The sequence below is a fragment of the Oncorhynchus keta genome, unplaced genomic scaffold (genome assembly GCF_023373465.1).
Source record: "Oncorhynchus keta strain PuntledgeMale-10-30-2019 unplaced genomic scaffold, Oket_V2 Un_contig_1249_pilon_pilon, whole genome shotgun sequence".
NCBI lineage: Eukaryota > Metazoa > Chordata > Actinopteri > Salmoniformes > Salmonidae > Oncorhynchus > Oncorhynchus keta.
This window is the reverse complement of record NW_026277894.1, coordinates 1-17,576: the sequence shown is the minus strand read 5'-3', so window position 1 is coordinate 17,576 and position 17,576 is coordinate 1. Positions and strand designations below refer to the sequence as shown.

The following is a 17,576-nucleotide window of genomic DNA, read 5'->3' as shown; positions in this document are numbered from 1 at the left end:
TACTTCAGAGTCCCTAGGGGTAGTGCACTACTTCTGACCAGAGTCCCTATGGGGTAGTGCACTACTTCTGACCAGAGTCCCTATGGGGTAGTGCACTACTTCTGACCAGAGTCCCTATGGGGTAGTGCACTACTTCTGAGAGTCCCTATGGGGTAGTGCACTACTTCTGAGTCCCTATGGGGTAGTGCACTACTTCTGACCAGAGTCCCTATGGGGTAGTGCACTACTTCTGACCAGAGTCCCTATGGGGTAGTGCACTACTTCTGACCAGAGTCCCTATGGGGTAGTGCACTACTTCTGAGTCCCTATGGGGTAGTGCACTACTTCTGAGTCCCTATGGGGTAGTGCACTACTTCTGAGTCCCTATGGGGTAGTGCACTACTTCTGAGTCCCTATGGGGTAGTGCACTACTTCTAGAGTCCCTATGGGGTAGTGCACTACTTCTGAGTCCCTATGGGGTAGTGCACTACTTCAGAGTCCCTATGGGGTAGTGCACTACTTCAGAGTCCCTATGGGGTAGTGCACTACTTCAGAGTCCCTATGGGGTAGTGCACTACTTCTGAGTCCCTATGGGGTAGTGCACTACTTCTGAGTCCCTATGGGGTAGTGCACTACTTCTGAGTCCCTATGGGGTAGTGCACTACTTCTGAGTCCCTATGGGGTAGTGCACTACTTCAGAGTCCCTATGGGGTAGTGCACTACTTCAGAGTCCCTATGGGGTAGTGCACTACTTCAGAGTCCCTATGGGGTAGTGCACTACTTCAGAGTCCCTATGGGGTAGTGCACTACTTCAGAGTCCCTATGGGGTAGTGCACTACTTCAGAGTCCCTATGGGGTAGTGCACTACTTCAGAGTCCCTATGGGGTAGTGCACTACTTCAGAGTCCCTATGGGGTAGTGCACTACTTCAGAGTCCCTATGGGGTAGTGCACTACTTCAGAGTCCCTATGGGGTAGTGCACTACTTCAGAGTCCCTATGGGGTAGTGCACTACTTCAGAGTCCCTATGGGGTAGTGCACTACTTCAGAGTCCCTATGGGGTAGTGCACTACTTCAGAGTCCCTATGGGGTAGTGCACTACTTCAGAGTCCCTATGGGGTAGTGCACTACTTCAGAGTCCCTATGGGGTAGTGCACTACTTCAGAGTCCCTATGGGGTAGTGCACTACTTCAGAGTCCCTATGGGGTAGTGCACTACTTCAGAGTCCCTATGGGGTAGTGCACTACTTCAGAGTCCCTATGGGGTAGTGCACTACTTCTGACCAGAGTCCCTATGGGGTAGCGCACTACTTCTGACCAGAGTCCCTATGGGGTAGCGCACTACTTCTGACCAGAGTCCCTATGGGGTAGTGCACTACTTCTGACCAGAGTCCCTATGGGGTAGTGCACTACTTCTGACCAGAGTCCCTATGGGGTAGTGCACTACTTCTGACCAGAGTCCCTATGGGGTAGTGCACTACTTCAGAGTCCCTATGGGGTAGTGTATCATAGCAACGGAATGAGAGTCCCTAGCGGAGCCCGCAGTATCATAGCAACGGGATGGATGCCAGCGTAGCCCGCAGTATCATAGCAACGGGAAGGATGCCAGCGTAGCCCGCAGTATCATAGCAACGGAAGGATGCCAGCGTAGCCCGCAGTATCATAGCAACGGGAAGGATGCCAGCGTAGCCCGCAGTATCATAGCAACGGGAAGGATGCCAGCGTAGCCCGCAGTATCATAGCAACGGGAAGGATGCCAGCGTAGCCCGCAGTATCATAGCAACGGGATGGATGCCAGCGTAGCCCGCAGTATCATAGCAACGGGAAGGATGCCAGCGTAGCCCGCAGTATCATAGCAACGGGAAGGATGCCAGCGTAGCCCGCAGTATCATAGCAACGGGATGGATGCCAGCGTAGCCCGCAGTATCATAGCAACGGGATGGATGCCAGCGTAGCCCGCAGTATCATAGCAACGGGAAGGATGCCAGCGTAGCCCGCAGTATCATAGCAACGGGAAGGATGCCAGCGTAGCCCGCAGTATCATAGCAACGGGAAGGATGCCAGCGTAGCCCGCAGTATCATAGCAACGGGATGGATGCCAGCGTAGCCCGCAGTATCATAGCAACGGGATGGATGCCAGCGTAGCCCGCAGTATCATAGCAACGGGAAGGATGCCAGCGTAGCCCGCAGTATCATAGCAACGGGAAGGATGCCAGCGTAGCCCGCAGTATCATAGCAACGGGATGGATGCCAGCGTAGCCCGCAGTATCATAGCAACGGGATGGATGCCAGCGTAGCCCGCAGTATCATAGCAACGGGAAGGATGCCAGTGTAGCCCGCAGTATCATAGCAACAGGCAGCCATCTGTGAGCCAGACAAACCAATGTCTTAATGTGTGTGTCTCAAAAGGCTCACTATTCCCTATATTATAGTGAACTACTTTTGACCCGGGACCGTAGGAAGCCCCATAGAGCTCTGGTCAACAGCAGTGCACTATACAGGGAATGGGTTACCAATGGAGACGCAGACCAAGTTCTGTATAATATTGGATGGTTTCTCCTAATGTCTTAATTAAAGTGGTATGTTTAAGCAATAAGGCCAGAGGGGGTGTGGTATATGGCCAATATACCACGGCTGAGGGCTGTTCTTCATGCATGACGCATCGCGGAGTCGCCTAGTGGTTACAGCGTTGGGACAGAAACCGAAAGGTTGCGAAGATCAAATCCCCGAGCTGTCGTTCTGAACAAGGCAGTTAACCCACTGTTCCTAGGCCGTCTTTGTAAATAAGAATTTGTTCTTATTAACTGACTTGCCTGGTTAAATAATGGTTAAATAAATAAAATATATATTTTTTTTTAAATCCACAAACCCCCGAGTAGCATTATTGCTATTATAAACTGGTTAACAGCGTAATGTTGTCATACCCGTGGTATACGGTCTAATATACCACGGCTATCAGCCAATAAGCATTCAGGGCTCGAATCACCCAGTTTCTAAATATATATATAATGAGGGTAATTCATATTGAAGGGAAGAGGTTGTGTGTTTGTCTGTTATGGGGGTCAGTGGTAATAACTAGAGAGGGTTGATATGATTCTGTTATGGGGGTCAGTGGTGATAAATGTAATCACTCTGTTCCTGGAGAGCTACCCTCCTGTAGGTTTTAACTCCAACCCTGTTCCTGGAGAGATACCTCCTGTAGGTTTTAACTCCAACCCTGTTCCTGGAGAGATACCCTCCTGTAGGTTTTAACTCCAACCCTGTTCCTGGAGAGCTACCCTCCTGTAGGTTTTAACTCCAACCCTGTTCCTGGAGAGATACCCTCCTGTAGGTTTTAATTCCAACCCTGTTCCTGGAGAGAACCTACAGGAGGGCATCTCTCCAGGAACAGGGTTGGAGTTAAAACCTACAGGAGGGTATCTCTCCAGGAACAGGGTTGGAGATAAAACCTAGAGGAGGGTAGGGGCCCAGGTTCCTGTTAGTTTTATTCTGACACCCTGTCCTATTCCCTATATAGTGCAGTGTGCACTATATTTGACCAGAACCTCTGTAGGGAATAGGGTGCCACAACATTCTGTTTCCATGGTGATGTGGAGCTCAGCTTGTCTCGTTGGAAGGCAACACACATAATGCCTTTTTTTTCTTTTTACAAGGTTACTTAAAAAAAAAGGTTAAGTTAAGCACTTGAGTTTCATATGGTAATCGTAAATAAAAAAACTATTTCTACTTCCTGCATTCAGAAAGAGTTTAAACATGGCGATATCCAGCTGTTGTCATTTTCAATTTAAGGAAATCGCCTGTTTGAGTGTTCGTCCCAAATGGCACCCGATTCCCTATGTAGTGCACTACTTTTGACCAGGGCCTAGAGGGTAAGCCATATAGGGCCTTGGTCAAAAATAGTGCAGAGGGTGCCGTTTGGGATGAACGCTGGGACAGATGGGACTCCATTGTTTAACATAAAAGGGCTATCGCCTCATTGGTCCCTCTCATGTAACCAATGGCCTGAAGGATGTTTTATGTTTGTTTGTGACAAAATGATGTTTTAAATTGTCAATTTGTTTAATTGTTCATGAATAGGTTCATTCTTTCCCACCTGTCCTGAGGTTGGTTGGTTTCTAATTGCGTAGATTGAATGATTAAATATCTGTCTTTAAAAAAAAAAAAATCTCTTATTTTTTCATTTAGTGGAATTCAACCACTTTTCCGTAAGTTGTGGTCTATATAGGGGCGGCAGGCAGCCTAGTGGTTAGAGTGTAGGGGCGGCAGGTAGCCTAGTGGTTAGAGTGTAGGGGCGGCAGGTAGCCTAGTGGTTAGAGTGTAGGGGCGGCAGGCAGCCTAGTGGTTAGAGTGGAGGGGCGGCAGGCAGCCTAGTGGTTAGAGTGGAGGGGCGGCAGGCAGCCTAGTGGTTAGAGTGTAGCCTAGGGTTAGAGTGTAGGGCGGCAGGCAGCCTAGTGGTTAGAGTGTAGGGCGGCAGGTAGCCTAGTGGTTAGAGTGTAGGGGCAGCAGGGTAGCCTAGTGGTTAGAGTGTAGGGCGGCAGGTAGCCTAGTGGTTAGAGTGTAGAGGTGGCAGGTTGGTTAGAGTGTAGGGGCGGCAGGTAGCCTAGTGGTTAGAGTGTAGGGGCGGCAGGTAGCCTAGGGTTAGAGTGTAGGGGCGGCAGGCAGCCTAGTGGTTAGAGTGTAGGGCGAGGGTGCCTAGTGGTTAGAGTGTAGGGGCGGCAGGCAGCCTAGTGGTTAGAGTGTAGGGCGGCAGGTAGCCTAGTGGTTAGAGTGTAGGGGCGGCAGGTAGCCTAGTGGTTAGAGTGTAGAGGCGGCAGGTAGCCTAGTGGTTAGAGTGTAGGGGCGGCAGGTAGCCTGTGGTTAGAGTGTAGGGCAAAAGGTAGCCTAGTGGTTTTAAAGCCTTGGTTAGAGTGTTAGCCTAGTGGTTAGAGTGTTCGGCAGGCAGCCTAGTGGTTAGAGTGTAGGGGCGGCAGGTAGCCTAGTGGTTAGAGTGTAGGGGCGGCAGGCAGCCTAGTGGTTAGAGTGTAGGGGCGGCAGGTAGCCTAGTGGTTAGAGTGTAGGGGCGGCAGGTAGCCTAGTGGTTAGAGTGTAGGGGGCGGCAGGGAAAATAGCCTAGTGGTTAGAGTGTAGGGGCGGCAGGTAGCCTAGTGGTTAGAGTGTAGGGGGCGGCAGGTTAGTGGTTAGAGTGTAGGGGCGGCAGGTAGCCTAGTGGTTAGAGTGGTTAGAGTGTAGGGGCGGCAGGTAGCCTAGTGGTTAGAGTGTAGGGGCGGCAGGTAGCCTAGTGGTTAGAGTGTAGGGGCGGCAGGTAGCCTAGGTAGCCTAGTGGTTAGAGTGTAGGGGCGGCAGGGCCTAGTGGTTAGAGTGTAGGGGCTAGCCTAGTGGTTAGAGTGTAGGGGCGGCAGGTAGCCTAGTGGTTAGAGTGTAGGGGCGGCAGGTAGCCTAGTGGTTAGAGTGTAGGGGCGGCAGGTAGCCTAGTGGTTAGAGTGGAGGGGCGGCAGGTAGCCTAGTGGTTAGAGTGGAGGGGCGGCAGGTAGCCCAGTGGTTAGAGTGTAGGGGCGGCAGGGTAGCCTAGTGGTTAGAGTGTAGTGCCTAGGGGAGTGTAGGCAGGTAGCCTAGTGGTTAGAGTGTAGGGGCGGCAGGTAGCCTAGTGGTTAGAGTGTAGGGGCGGCAGGGTAGCCTAGTGGTTAGAGTGTAGGGGCGGCAGGTAGCCTAGTGGTTAGAGTGTAGGGGCGGCAGGTAGCCTAGTGGTTAGAGTGTAGGGGCGGCAGGTAGCCTAGTGGTTAGAGTGTAGGGGCAGGTAGCCTAGTGGTTAGAGTGTAGGGGCGGCAGGTAGCCTAGTGGTTAGAGTGTAGGGGCGGCAGGTAGCCTAGTGGTTAGAGTGTAGGGGCGGCAGGTAGCCTAGTGGTTAGAGTGTAGGGGCGGCAGGTAGCCTAGTGGTTAGAGTGTAGGGGCGGCAGGTAGCCTAGTGGTTAGAGTGTAGGGGCGGCAGGGTAGCCTAGTGGTTAGAGTGTAGGGGCGGCAGGTAGCCTAGTGGTTAGAGTGTAGGGGCGGCAGGGTAGCCTAGTGGTTAGAGTGTAGGGGCGGCAGGTAGCCTAGTGGTTAGAGTGTAGGGGCGGCAGGTAGCCTAGTGGTTAGAGTGTAGGGGCGGCAGGTAGCCTAGTGGTTAGAGTGTAGGGGCGGCAGGGTAGCCTAGTGGTTAGAGTGTAGGGGCGGCAGGTAGCCTAGTGGTTAGAGTGTAGGGGCGGCAGGTAGCCTAGTGGTTAGAGTGTAGGGGCGGCAGGCAGCCTAGTGGTTAGAGTTGGGCTAGTAATCGAAAGGTTGCTAGATTGGATCCCCCGAGCTGACGAGGTAAAAATCTGTCGTTCTGCCCCCAAACAAGGCAGTTTAACCCACTGTTCCTAGGCCATCATTGTAAATAAGAATGTGTTCTTAACAGACTTGCCCGGTTAAATATAAGGGATGCCATTTGGGACAAACTAAGTTGTATACTGGAGATGATGAATGAGGTTTAACAGTGGTGGAATGTCCCCTTTAATTAAACTGGTAATACTACTTCTGGTGCACTGTGATTCTCTCTGACGCGTTACCATGGTGAGGGTGCACAACCATTTTTGCTAAATATGTGTATGTGACAAACCAAATGTGATTTGACTGTGATTCCCTCTGATGCGTTACCTGGTTTGTTATGGTTTCTCTCCCAAAAAAATGAAGACTTGGCAAACAAACAAATTAATAAAATATGTTTTTTTTTTTTTTTAAGAATATGATGAAACTTTGTGTTTGTTCCAAAGATTTTTCCTACAGATGAGATGAGAATGTAGTTTTGTTGTAGGCCTACAGATGAGATGAGAATGTATTTTTGTTGTAGGCCTACAGATGAGAGAATGTATTTTTGTTGTAGGCCTACAGATGAGATGAGAATGTATTTTTGTTGTAGGCCTACAGATGAGAGAATGTATTTTTGTTGTTAGGACACAGATGAGATGAGAGAATGTATTTTTGTTTTAGCCTACAGATGAGATGAGAGAATGTATTTTTGTTGTAGGCCTACAGATGAGAGAATGTATTTTTGTTGTAGGCCTACAGATGAGAGAATGTATTTTTGTTGTAGGCCTACAGATGAGAGAATGTATTTTTGTTGTAGGCCTACAGATGAGAGAATGTATTTTTGTTGTAGGCCTACAGATGAGAGAATGTATTTTTGTTGTAGGCCTACAGATGAGAGAATGTATTTTTGTTGTAGGCCTACAGATGAGATGAGAGAATGTATTTTTGTTTTAGGACAGATGAGAGAATGTATTTTTGTTTTAGGACAGATGAGATGAGAGAATGTATTTTTGTTTTAGGACAGATGAGATGAGAGAATGTATTTTTGTTGTAGGCCTACAGATGAGAGAATGTATTTTTGTTGTAGGCCTACAGATGAGATGAGAGAATGTATTTTTGTTTTAGGACAGATGAGAGAATGTATTTTTGTTTTAGGACAGATGAGATGAGAGAATGTATTTTTGTTTTAGGACAGATGAGATGAGAGAATGTATTGTTGTTTTAGGACAGATGAAATCACGCCATTAGATTCTAACACGAACACGCCAACAATTTGACGGTGTTTTTTTGAGCAATGCCGTCATATCGTTGTGGGACTCTAACACACACACACCATTAGATTCTAACACACCATTAGAATAATGTCCTTATTGTTTTCTTTTGTACATTGAACATGTCAGTCTACAGAACTGCTGTTTGAGTCCTCAGTCATGGACTTAATGATACACCCCCACCAGGTCTGTCATGGTGATATAATCACACTGTTAATCAGACCCATGGGCCGTGCCCGTCAGACGAGGGTAAAGTACTGTAGGTCTTTATTACACACACACCACTAGCCAGGACAAACCAGAGAAAACACTAGTCTCTCTCTCTCACACTGTTAATCAGACCCATGGGCCGTGCCCGTCAGACGGACAGAGGGTAAAGTACTGTAGGTCTTTATTACACACACACCACTAGCCAGGACAAACCAGAGAAAACACTAGTCTCTCTCTCTCACACTGTTAATCAGACCCATGGGCCGTGCCCGTCAGACGGACAGAGGGTAAAGTACTGTAGGTCTTTATTACACACACACCACTAGCCAGGACAAACGAGAGAAAACACTAGTCTCTCTCTCTCACACTGTTAATCAGACCCATGGGCCGTGCCCGTCAGACGGACAGAGGGTAAAGTACTGTAGGTCTTTATTACACACACACACCACTAGCCAGGACAAACCAGAGAAAACACTAGTCTCTCTCTCACACACTGTTAATCAGACCCATGGGCCGTGCCCGTCAGACGGACAGAGGGTAAAGTACTGTAGGTCTTTATTACACACACACCACTAGCCAGGACAAACAAGAGAAAACACTAGTCTCTCTCTCTCACACTGTTAATCAGACCCATGGGCCGTGCCCGTCAGACGGACAGAGGGTAAAGTACTGTAGGTCTTTATTACACACACACCACTAGCCAGGACAAACAAGAGAAAACACTAGTCTCTCTCTCACACACTGTTAATCAGACCCATGGGCCGTGCCCGTCAGACGGACAGAGGGTAAAGTACTGTAGGTCTTTATTACACACACACCACTAGCCAGGACAAACAAGAGAAAACACTAGTCTCTCTCTCACACTGTTAATCAGACCCATGGGCCGTGCCCGTCAGACGGACAGAGGGTAAAGTACTGTAGGTCTTTATTACACACACACCACTAGCCAGGACAAACCAGAGAAAACACTAGTCTCTCTCTCACACTGTTAATCAGACCCATGGGCCGTTAGTCAGACGGACAGAGGGTAAAGTACTGTAGGTCTTTATTACACACACACCACTAGCCAGGACAAACCAGAGAAAACACTAGTCTCTCTCTCACACTGTTAATCAGACCCATGGGCCGTGCCCGTCAGACGGACAGAGGGTAAAGTACTGTAGGTCTTTATTACACACACACCACTAGCCAGGACAAACCAGAGAAAACACTAGTCTCTCTCTCTCACACTGTTAATCAGACCCATGGGCCGTGCCCGTCAGACGGACAGAGGGTAAAGTACTGTAGGTCTTTATTACACACACACACCACTAGCCAGGACAAACAAGAGAAAACACTAGTCTCTCTCACACACACACACCACTAGCCAGGACAAACCAGAGAAAACACTAGAACACACACACCACTAGCCAGGACAAACCAGAGAAAACACTAGTCTCTCTCTCACACTGTTAATCAGACCCATGGGCCGTGCCCGTCAGGCGGACAGAGGGTAAAGTACTGTAGGTCTTTATTAACACACACACCACTAGCCAGGACAAACCAGAGAAAACACTAGTCTCTCTCTCACACTGTTAATCAGACCCATGGGCCGTGCCCGTCAATAAAGTACTGTAGGTCTTTATTACACACACACCACTAGCCAGCAAACCAGAGAAAACACTAGTCTCCTCTCTCACACACTGTTAATCAGCCCACACCGTCAGACGGACAGAGGGTAAAGTACTGTAGGTCTTTATTACACACACCACTAGCCAGGACAAACAAGAGAAAACACTAGTCTCTCTCTCAGACACTGTTAATCAGACCCATGGGCCGTGCCCATCAGACGGACAGAGGGTAAATGCACTGTAGGTCTTTATTAGAATGCACCACTAGCCAGGACAAAAGAGAAAACACTAGTCTCTCTCTCTCTCACACTGTTAATCAGACCCATGGGCCGTGCCCGTAGACTAGATAGAAGTACTGTAGGTCTTTATTATAGAATGCAATAGCCAGGACAAATAGAATGCACTAGTCTCTCTCTCTCACAATGTTAATCAGAATGGGCCGTGCCCATCAGACGGACAGAGGGTAAAGTTTGTCCTATTACACACACACCACTAGCCAGGAAAACAAGAGAAACACCCTCTCTCACACACACACACACTGTGTAACAGCATCAGTGACTTGGTACAGGTGGGCTGTTGTTCCACACATGAAGTCAGGCCAGACCGAATTTAGGGATGAAGGGTGACCTCCTCATACACCTGGCCGCTCCCGGTCACACCTGTACAGCATCTTGTCACACCTGTTCTTCAGAGAATTAGAACCACCGGAAAGAACCAACAGGGTGGAATTTAGAATTGGCTTAGAATGCATAGGACATACAGAATGTGAATGCAATAGGACTAAATAGAATGCAATTTATAGAATGTTAGGTTAGAATGCAATAGGACTAAATAGAATGCAATAGGACTAAATAGAACCAGGACTAAATCCTAATAGAGTGTCACATTATCGATGGAAAATTGCAGAAAATACAGTTGTATCCACGGTTATAGTTACCACAGTTAGAATTCATACAGAAATACAGTGCTTGCTCTTCATTTAAGGTTAGGGGGATGATGTATCCTAGAGAGTGCTTAGAGTACAGAAATACAGAAATACAGAAATGTTGCATTATGGGATGTGTAGTTCATACAGAAATATTTCAGAAATACAGTGTGCATTATGGGATGTGTAGTTCATACAGAAATACAGTAATTATGTTGTGTAATTCATACAGAAATACAGTGTTGAATTATGGGGATGTGTAGTTTGTACCGCAGTTGGACATCTTGTTCTCACAGGTCCACTGGTACTTGTCCGTCTTGGTCTGACAACCCAGATTCTCAGCCTTCCCATAGCAACAGTCATGCTTGTGACAGCACCTTGTGGACAGAAAATAACACAATCGTGCTGTTGATGGGAGTTAACTCTGGTACAATGTACAATTTCTCAAAGTGCTTTATGTAAATCTAGTCTGCTATACAATCCATTATGTGAGGACAATGGCTTTGGCTTGTGTTCTCTTCAGCCTCGGACTATGTAGTAGCTCATCAACAAAAGCAGAATTCAGTCCATATTTTTCCAAGCTCAAAATGGAGGGCCTGAGAAACTATCTGTTGGCCATGGGACAGGAGACAGCAGGTCCGGATCTAGCCTTTTGGGGGGGTCCTAACCCGAGATTTGGTCAATTATTAGGCAAACTATTTGAATTTCAGCAACCAGAAAATGGCTGAGAGATTTCCACATATTGCACCTTTAATGATATCTGTGAGTGTGATTAACAAAATCAATTGGGGCCCACTGGAGGTCAGGCCCCCTGGAGGTCAGGCCCCCTGGAGGTCAGGCCCCCTGGAGGTCAGGTCCCCTGGAGGTCAGGCCCACTGGAGGTCAGGTCCCCTGTGCACGTGCCCTGAATGCCTAGCTGCTATTTGGCCATGATTTTCTACAAGTTTACATACAGTTGAAGTCAGAAGTTTACATACACTTAAGTTGGAGCCATTAAATCTCGTTTTTCAACAACCACACCACAAATGTCTTTATGACAAACCTATAGTTTTGGAAAGTTGGTTAGGACATCTACTTTGTGTATGACACAAGTCATTTTTCCAACAATTGTTTACAGATAGATTATTTCACTTATAATTCATTGTATCAATTCCAGTGGGTCAGATGTTTACATACACTAAGTTGACTGTGCCTTTAAACAGCTTGGAAAATTCCATAAAATAATGTCATGGCTTTAGAAGTTTCTGATAGGCTAATTGACATCATGTGAGTCAATTGGAGGTGTACCTGTGGGATGTATTTCAAGGCCTACCTTCAAACTCAGTTCCTCTTGCTTGACATCATGGGAAAATAAGAATAAATTAGCTAAGAATTTTTGTTATAGACCTCCACAAGTCTGGTTCATCCTTGGGAGCACTTCAAACAGCTGAAGGTACCACATTCATCTGTACAAACACCATGGGACCACGCAGCCGTCATACCGCTCAGGAAGGAGACGCGTTCTGTCTCCTAGAGATGAACGTATTTTGGTGCGAAAATGCAAATCAATCCCAGAACAACAGCAAAGGACCTTGTGAAGATGTTGGAGGAAACAGGTACAAAAGTATCTATATCCACAGTAAAACGAGTCATATATCGACATAACCTGAAAGGTCGCTCAGCAAGGAAGAAGCCACTGCTCCAAAACGGCCATAAAAAAGCCAGATTATGGGTTTGCAACTGCACATGGGGACAAAGATCGTACTTTTGGAGAAATGTCCTCTGGTATGATGAAACAAAAATAGAACTGTTTGGCCATAATGACCATCGTTATGTTTGGAGGAAAAAGGGGGAGGCTTGCAAGCCGAAGAACACCATCCCAACCGTGAAGCACGGGGGTGGCAGCATCATGTTGTGGGGCTGCTTTGCTGCAGGAGGGACTGGTGCACTTCACAAAATAGATGGCATCATGAGGGAGGAAAATGATGTGGATATATTGAAGCAACATCTCAAGACATCAGTGAGGAAGTTAAAGCTTGGTTGCAAATGGGTCTTCCGAATGGACAATGACCCCAAGCATACTTCCAAAGTTGTGGCAAAATGGCTTAAGGACAACAAAGTCAAGGTATTGGAGTGTCCATCACAAAGCCCTGACTTCAATCATATAGAAAATTTGTGAGCAGAACTGAAAAAGCGTGTGTGAGCAAGGAGGCCTACAAACCTGACTCAGTTACTCCAGCTCTGTCAGGAGGAATGGGCCAAAAAATCGCCCAACTTATTGTGGGAAGCTCGTGGAAGGCTACCCAAAATGTTTGACCGAAGTTTAAATTGTTTAAGGGCAATGCTATCAAATACTAATTGAGTGTATGTAAACTTCTGACCCACTGGGAATGTGAAGAAAGAAATAAAAGCTGAAATAAATCATTCTCTCTATGATTATTCTGACATTTCACATTCTTAATATAAAGTGGTGACCTAAGAAAGCATTTTTTTCTTACTAGAATCAAATGTCAGGAATTGTGAAAACTGAGTTTAAATGTATTTTGCTAAAGTGTATGTAAACTTCTGACTTCAACTCTAACTGGATAGACTAATTTACCAATCTGAAAATGGTTAGCTGACATCTCTAATTGAGTGACTGTCAGTGACTGTCAAAACAACAGGGAAAACGGCTGTTGTTCCACAAACCTCGAACTGTACACCTCTCACTGTACACTTCTAACCTCTCACTGTACACCTCTCACTGTACACTTCTGTACACTATCTGTACACCTCTATCTGTACACCTCTATCTGTACACTTATCTGTAACCTCTATACTGTCAAACTCTCCACTCGTACACCTCTCACTGTACACCTTCTCACTGTACACCTCTCACTGTACACTTCTAACTGTACACCTCTATCTGTACACCTCTCATCTGTACACTTCTAACTATACACCTCTCACTGTACACCTCTCACTGTACACCTCTCACTGTACACCTCTCACTGTACACCTATACACCTCTCACTGTACACCTCTAACTGTACACCTCTCACTGTACACCTCTATCTGTACACCTCTCACTGTACACCTCTCACTGTACACCTCTCACTGTACACTTCTAACTATACACCTCTCACTGTACACCTCTCACTGTACACCTCTCACTGTACACCTCTACTGTACACCTCTCACTGTACACCTCACTGTACACCTCTCACTGTACACCTCTATCTGTACACCTCTCACTGTACACCTCTCACTGTACACCTCTACTGTACACCTCTCACTGTACACCTCTCACTGTACACCTCTCACTGTACACCTCTCACTGTACACCTCTACTGTACACCTCTACTGTACACCTCTCACTGTACACCTCTCACTGTACACCTCTCACTGTACACCTCTCACTGTACACTTCTCACTGTACACCTCTATCTGTACACCTCTCACTGTACACCTCTCTGTACACTGTACACCTCTCACTGTACACCTCTCACTGTACACCTCTCACTGTACACCTCTCACTGTACACCTCTACTGTACACCTCTCACTGTACACCTCTCACTGTACACCTCTCTGTACACTGTACACCTCTCACTGTACACCTCTCACTGTACACCTTCTCACTGTACACTTCTCACTGTACACCTCTCACTGTACACCCTAACTGTACACTTCTCTGTACTGTACACCTAACTGTACACCTCTCACTGTACACCTCTAACTGTACACCTCTCACTGTACACCTCTCACTGTACACCTCTCACTGTACACTGTACACCTCTCACTGTACACCTCTCACTGTACACCTCTCACTGTACACCTCTCACTGTACACCTCTCACTGTACACCTAACTGTACACCTCTCACTGTACACCTAACTGTACACCTAACTGTACACCTCTCACTGTACACTTTAACTCACTGTACACCACTCACTGTACACCTCTCACTGTACACCTCTCACTGTACACCTCTCACTGTACACCTCTCACTGTACACCTCTAACTGTACACCTCTAACTGTACACCTCTCACTGTACACCTCTATCTGTACACTCTAACTGTACACCTCTCACTGTACACCTTCACTGTACACCTCTCACTGTACACCTGTACACCACTCACTGTACACCTACTGTACACCACTGTACACCTCTACTGTACACCTCTAACTGTACACCTCTATCTGTACACCTCTCACTGTACACCACTCACTGTACACCTCTCACTGTACACCTCTACTGTACACCACTCACTGTACACTCACTGTACACCTCTCACTGTACACCTCTCACTGTACACCTCTACTGTACACCTCTCACTGTACACCTCTCACTGTACACCTCTCACTGTACACCTCTCACTGTACACCTCTCACTGTACACCTCACTGTACACCTCTCACTGTACACCACTGTACACCTCTCACTGTACACCTCTCACTGTACACCTCTCACTGTACACCTCAACTGTACACCTCTCACTGTACACCTGTACACCTCTCACTGTACACCTCACTGTACACCTCTCACTGTACACCTCACTGTACACCTCTCACTGTACACCTCTCACTGTACACCTCTCACTGTACACTTCTCACTGTACACCTCTCACTGTACACCTCTCACTGTACACCTCTCACTGTACACCTCTCACTGTACACCTCTCACTGTACACCTCTCATCTGTACACCTCTAACTGTACACCTCTCACTGTACACCTCTCACTGTACACCTCTATCTGTACACCTCTCACTGTACACCTCTCACTGTACACCTAACTGTACACCTCTCACTGTACACCTCTCACTGTACACCTCACTGTACACCTCTCACTGTACACCTCTATCTGTACACCTCTCACTGTACACCTCTATCTGTACACACTGTACACTGTACACCTCTCACTGTACACCTCTCACTGTACACTCACTGTACACCTCTCACTGTACACCTCTCACTGTACACCTCTATCTGTACACCTATCTGTACACTGTACTGTACACCTCTAACTGTACACCTATCTGTACACCTCACTGTACACCTCTCACTGTACACCTCTCACTGTACACCTCTCACTGTACACCTCTCACTGTACACCTCTATCTGTACACCTCTCACTGTACACCTCTCACTGTACACCTACACCTCACTGTACACCTCTCACTGTACACCTCTCACTGTACACCTCACTGTACACCTCTATCTGTACACCTCTCACTGTACACCTAACTGTACACCTCTCACTGTACACCTCTCACTGTACACCTCTACTGTACACTCACTGTACACCTCTCACTGTACACCTCTAACTGTACACCTCTAACTGTACACCTCTCACTGTACACCTCTCACTGTACACCTCTACTGTACACCTCACTGTACACCTCTCACTGTACACCTCTCACTGTACACCTCTCATACACCTCTCACTGTACACCTCTCACTGTACACCTCACTGTACACCTCTCACTGTATACTCTAACTGTACACCTAACTGTACACCTCTCACTGTACACCTCTGTACACTTGTACACCTCTCACTGTACACCTCTCACTGTACACCTCTACTGTACACTTGTACACCTCTCACTGTACACCCTATCTGTACACCTCTATGTACACCTCTATGTACTGTACACCTCTATCTGTACACCTCTATCTGTACACTTCACTGTACACCTCTCACTGTACACCTCTCACTGTACACCTCTCACTGTACACCTCTATCTGTACACCTCTATTCGTACACCTCTATCTGTACACTATTCCCCACCTGTACACCTCACTGTACACCACTCACTGTACACCTCTCACTGTACACCTCTCACTGTACACCTCTCACTGTACACCTCTCACTGTACACCTCTCACTGTACACCTCTCACTGTACACCTCTATCTGTACACCTCTCACTGTACACCTCTCACTGTACACCTCTCACTGTACACCTCTCACTGTACACCTCTCACTCTACACCTCTCACTCTACACCTCTCACTGTACACCTCTCACTCTACACCTCTCACTGTACACCTCTCACTGTACACCTCTCACTGTACACCTCTCACTGTACACCTCTCACTGTACACCTCTCACTGTACACCTCTCACTGTACACCTCTCACTGTACACCTCTCACTGTACACCTCTCACTGTACACCTCTCACTGTACACCTCTCACTGTACACCTCTCACTGTACACCTCTCACTGTACACCTCTCACTGTACACCTCTCACTGTACACCTCTCACTGTACACCTCTATCTGTACACCTCTCACTGTACACCTCGTACACCTACTGTACACCTCTCACTGTACACCTCTCACTGTACACCTCTCTCTGTACACCTCTATCTGTACACCTCTCACTGTACACCTCTCACTGTACACCTCTCACTGTACACCTCTCACTGTACACCTCTCACTGTACACCTCTCACTGTACACCTCTCACTGTACACCTCTATCTGTACACCTCTCACTGTACACCTCTATCTGTACACCTCTATCTGTACACCTCTCACTGTACACCTCTCACTGTACACCTCTCACTGTACACCTCTCACTGTACACCTCTATCTGTACACCTCTCACTGTACACCTCTCACTGTACACCTCTATCTGTACACCTCTAACTGTACACCTCTATCTGTACACCTCTATCTGTACACCTCTCACTGTACACCTCTCACTGTACACCTCTCACTGTACACCTCTCACTGTACACCTCTCACTGTACACCTCTCATCTGTACACCTCTCACTGTACACCTCTCACTGTACACCTCTCACTGTACACCTCTCACTGTACACCTCTCACTGTACACCTCTCACTGTACACCTCTCACTGTACACCTCTCACTGTACACCTCTCACTGTACACCTCTATCTGTACACCTCTCACTGTACACCTCTCACTGTACACCTCTCACTGTACACCTCTCACTGTACACCTCTCACTGTACACCTCTAACTGTACACCTCTAACTGTACACCTCTCACTGTACACCTCTCACTGTACACCTCTCACTGTACACCTCTCACTGTACACCTCTCACTGTACACCTCTCACTGTACACCTCTCACTGTACACCTCTCACTGTACACCTCTCACTGTACACCTCTCACTGTACACCTCTCACTGTACACCTCTATCTGTACACTCTACTGTACACCTCTCACTGTACACCTCCTCACTGTACACCTCTCACTGTACACCTCTCATCTGTACACCTCTCACTGTACACCTCTCACTGTACACCTCTCACTGTACACCTCTCACTGTACACCT

General features: G+C 47.3%; 1 long non-coding RNA gene across 25 annotated transcripts; it reads left to right on the top strand.

Annotated features, from left to right (window-relative positions):
• Positions 1-1,513: 1,513 nt before the first annotated feature.
• On the top strand, positions 1,514-6,727 carry LOC127917943 (uncharacterized). 25 transcript variants are annotated; one of them, XR_008098088.1, is made up of 6 exons: positions 1,514-3,136; positions 3,222-4,274; positions 4,947-5,042; positions 5,376-5,503; positions 5,771-5,930; positions 6,061-6,727. It is a non-coding gene; the product is annotated as an uncharacterized LOC127917943 (long non-coding RNA). The 25 variants fall into 25 exon arrangements; XR_008098093.1 differs by adding an exon at positions 5,678-5,741 and having other exon boundaries at positions 1,514-4,274; positions 5,803-5,930; XR_008098094.1 differs by adding an exon at positions 5,581-5,741 and having other exon boundaries at positions 1,514-4,274; positions 5,835-5,930.
• The last annotated feature ends 10,849 nt before the right edge of the window (positions 6,728-17,576 follow it).